At 41.4% G+C, this 4,711-nt stretch overlaps 1 non-coding gene across 1 annotated transcript; it reads left to right on the top strand.

The window, feature by feature from the left end:
- The first annotated feature begins 3,562 nt into the window (after nt 1-3,562).
- LOC132664938 (small nucleolar RNA SNORD115) lies at nt 3,563-3,643 on the top strand. The gene has a single exon (XR_009603926.1). It is a non-coding gene; the product is annotated as a small nucleolar RNA SNORD115 (small nucleolar RNA).
- The last annotated feature ends 1,068 nt before the right edge of the window (nt 3,644-4,711 follow it).

Raw genomic sequence — 4,711 nt, 5'->3', positions numbered from 1 at the left:
GGACCTGGGAACAATAGATCTGCTCAGGGTGGCTTTTTCCCCAAGGTGGTTTCTTAGTTATAGGTGGCGATGTGGCTCAGGGGTCAACGGGTTCCTGATCAGTTCTCGTTTTCTCGACGCCATTTAATACACTGCCATACACCTTTGTTTCGGATTCCATTCCAGTTTATTGCCCTTGGCTTCATCGAGTTTTTGAATTCACAACAATCCATCTGGGCGAAAGTTTCGTTGTTCTCTTCCAACGTTTTTCTAAGTGTTCTTCATCTTCAGTTTGTTTTCTCTATTCCTTTGCTCTTTTCCTTAAAAAAAGAATCTCTTGGTGTTTTGTATTCAAAGCAGAGTTTTGAAGAAGAACATTTTTCTTGGGCCAGTGGTAGTGGGCAGTTCTGAGGAGGAAGGGGCCAGGGCTTTCAAGCTGAAGGCTCTTAGGAAATCTCCCTGGTGCACAACAAAGTTCCTTATGACACAGACTTGTGTGAGTGGATGAGGTGTCCCGGCCAGAGTGGTCAGGGGCACCATAGCTGCTTCTCACACAGAGACACTCCTCTCTCGCCTCAACAACATACTGCTTCCTGCAAATATGGCGTCTGCCTCATTTCTTCTTCAATCCTGCTTGTCAAAATGAATTTCGGGAAGACCCCACAGCCAGTTTGTGTGCCAAGTTCTCATTGCTTTGAACAACAAATATATTTTTCAGCTATTTCTCTTAGAATATGACACTCACTTTGGAAAACTGAGTGGAGATCTGTGCTCTGGGCATTTTGTCCGAGCTCCCCAGGCTCAGGCATCTTCTCTCTCTAGCTCTGCTGGTCTCCCTTTCTGCTTCTGGTCATCCTTCCTTAAATATTGTGGTGTGAGCTTACAGAGCTCTTCCATGTCAATTGAATACGGAGGTTCTCTTTTTCTTTGTTGTTATTAGCAATTTATGCCATTGAGACGAAGGAGCCACGTCTGTGTGTGTCCGTTTTAGTATTGGGAGGCTAGGTTGGGAAATCCTGGTTGTGCTGTGACTGAGGCAGACGACATGGTGCAGACACTAAAAATCTGAGATGGAGAGAGTGAGAAGGTAATGGGACCATGTTCTGGGGAGGCAGAGAAGAAGGATCTAGGACAAGTCTAGGACCATGCTGTCCCGCACCTTTTCCACATAAAGCATGACAGAATTTGTGCAGCGTGTTGGAACAAATGCACAACGCTGCTTACCTAGATAGCAGCAGCCTAAAGACTTTCACGCCACGCTTCCTCGAAACCAAAGAGATCAGTATCTCAGCACCCCGTGACCATTCTCAGTACAACAATCTGTTCCCGTGAGGAGGCACTGAAGGGGCAGTGGGTTAGATTTGGTGAGAAATGCAACACAGCATTCTCTAATTGGGGACCTAAGCAGAATAACAAAAGTAGTAAAATAGATGAATTTTAGAACAGAGAAGGGATGTGAGATGTTTAGTAACAATCACAGGATTAGCCGAATCTGATTCAAGGACCCCACAAATATTGTGAAAAACCTGATCACTCTACATACATTTCTTACGCAGTAATTGTAAAATGACACGGAGAATCAATGTCTTCATCCTGGGTTGATTCTGCCGTGGACACATGGGTGAATGTGTGGGTGACACAAAAGGGAACAGGTGAAAGGGAGAAGCAGGAAGTTCAACCCTTTATTGCCAACCACTACACCATTCGAGGAGCGCCAAAGACCAGACGAACAAGGACAGATTTGGCATCGAATCCACTTTCTCTCTAATAATTCCTAGTCACTAGGCGCCAATGGACACAATCAGTCGTTGTTTTGAGGGAATTCGCATCACATTTTCCATTATACGATTATTATTAAAGTGATATTTTACACATCATGCTTACCTCCTTAGTTTCTTAATTTTTCTCAGTATGCAGGGATTGATTTCCACCCTCTAATTGCTGTAATGTAAGATTTTCAAATCTGAATAGTCTTAAAATGGTTAACCTACATTAAATGAAACATTTTCAAGTAAACATTAGAATTTTTCTTCACAGTGATCCAAAACATTAGGCCAAAGGTAAAAACAAGTATCTCTGTCATCTAATATTAAATTCGTAGTAAGAAGTATGAAACTCTGTAATACCTGATTAACCAATAAACCAGAATTAATTACTCATCTATGACAGAGCCATTGTTTCAATCGCACATTATTTTGAGAGTTAGAAGAAGTGGGTTGTAATCTTTTTTTTGAGTTTACAAGTTCTGTTTTATTTTTTTAACTATATTTTCTTTTTTTAAAAAATATGAGATTTATTGTCAAATTGGTTTCCATACAACACCCAGTGCTCATTCCAACAGGTGCCCTCCTCAATACCCATCACTGCCCCCCTCCCCGCCCTCCCACCCTGGGTTGTAATTTTTAAAAGAGGTCTTACTAAGAAATGCTAGCAAATATAGTATAACCCTTTTCTTATTTGTCATAAAAGTTATTACAGAAAATAATTTGTTTACTATTAAGTAAACAATTTTTTTTACTTGAAAAATTTGTTTACTATTAAGTTATAGATACTAAACTGATGTTTAACCAGCAAACATTGTGTTCATTCCTATGACATCAGAAATACTTTACACACTATTTGAACTAATGTTAAGTGAGTCCATGTATATTCTCCATACATATTATAAGAAGAGGCTTTCCATTATTTTTTGAATGCTGACTGAAGTTTGCACATTCTATAGCAGCAGAAGAAAATAGCCATCTGGCCAGATAATGCAAACGTCTCTCGCAGCCATATACTTAGAGGAACTTACACGTACAAACCAGATTCCATGTTAAGGGCTTCCATTTTATACTCTCCATGACACTGTGAAATAGTTACTATGATCTCCATATTTACAGTTGAAAAAAATGGAGACTTCGAGAAGTTCAAGAACGTGTCCAAGGTTAAAGAGCCAGGATTCAAATACAGAATAATGTTCCGCTACAGAATAATGGCTCTCGTAAATTCTTATTCTGATAGTTGATGTGGCAGCCGTGAAAATGTGCCACTCGCATATCCTACAGAAAGCTGCGTCGTTGCCTGATGGCCTTGCTGCTGCCCCCCTCAGATCTGTCCCTTTGTTCCTTAGAATCTCCTCCAAGGGGCAACTTGGGGTCTCGTGAGCTCTCTAGCAGCCTGGCCAAAAATTTCTGGGAACCACACTACAGTCCAAGATGCTTCCTAGCCAATCCCCTTCCTTCCCTCTCTCCTTCCACAGGTGTCAGACCTGAAGTGTGGGCTGAAAGCAATCCCACTTTTTTCCTGCTCTTTCTTTCAATAAATTTCTTGCATAGATAATCCTGTTTTTGTGCATGCTTTCTGGCAGACACAAATTAACAGGACACGTACTGGGAGTGGTCAAAAAAATAGTAAATAAGATGAGAATTTGACAGGCTTCCTCACTGTCTCAACATAATTGTATACAATCTACATCAGAAAGACGCCCAGTATGGAATACATGGAAAATCATGTCCATCTTGTTATCAGAATTTTCTCAATCTTTCCCTGGTAAAAGCATATTCAGGTCCAAATGTGTGGGTGTGTGGGGAGTACCTTGGTTAGGTAAATGATGAGAACTTACATTGTCTTGAAGAGAGCTAATGACCTAATAGTCACGTTCAGGAGAATTACACTGGGGCCCAATCTCAGTGACAATCCCAGGACAGGATGTTGGGGTTCCTTATTTCCCTCTTAGAATAATGGTATGTGAGGCTCGAGACAATCAGTCCCTTGCAGGGATCTCACATGGCCCTAACCCGTCTATGAAGTTCTCAATGAACAACGCACTCTCATACTTTATGCTTTGTTTAATGATACATATTTCCTAGTAGTAGAGCACATTTAAGGGTCATTTTCTTTTCTCTCATTGTGATTTTCAGTGAGACGTTCTACCCAAGGTTACACAGACCATAATGCTAATGATCTCAAGTGAGTAGATTTCCTTGATCATAGATATATGCAAAATAGAACAATGGATTAGTGATGAGTCCTGCCCAAAGGCAACAGGTTTTACTCACTTAGGGAGCCTAATACAAATATATGTATATAATTTATTTCTCTGTGGGAGAAGGGATCCTAAGGGATCCTTTGGAGATAGGAATCTTTCTTTTATACCTAAAATTGATCAGATTGTAAATTGAGGAAATTTTTCCTTAAGTGGCCCTTGAAAAACATTCACCTCGATCTCTATACAGGTTGAGACCAGTTGGGGAAAAAAAACAATGAAACAGCAGGAGCCAGGGGATACATCTAGGATTGAATTTTTGAGAATTTTGATAAAGGAAGCTGGAACTAGATACGCAAGAATTTATTAATACGGAGACACTTTCTTGGGACACGAGGGTTAATACCCTGGCAAGGACCAAGGGAATGGACAAAATCACCATTGGAGTGGCCTTTGGAAGCCTGGTAAAGGTGATGTCCAATGTCAAGCAAAGGGAGGACACCTTCGATGCCCTGTCAGATGGAAGAAGAAATAAAAGGCCCAGGGAGGTACATCTGGGATTGAGCTTGAGCAGAATAAGAGAACATGAGGAGGCTTCTTCGGCAGGTAACCCATGGATACCCACCATGGATTTATGAGTGCCCTCCCCCCAGCTCACACCGATGGCCATAGACGAGTGCAGATTCCCCCATGACTAATGCAGAAGAAGAAATGGCCAAGCTTGGCTTCTGGACAGGCCCCTTATGCATGTGGGGACGAGCTTGA

Source organism: Panthera onca, chromosome F2 (assembly GCF_046562875.1).
Source record: "Panthera onca isolate mPanOnc1 chromosome F2, mPanOnc1 haplotype 2, whole genome shotgun sequence".
Lineage (NCBI taxonomy): Eukaryota > Metazoa > Chordata > Mammalia > Carnivora > Felidae > Panthera > Panthera onca.
This window is presented reverse-complemented; position numbering and strand designations above follow the sequence as displayed.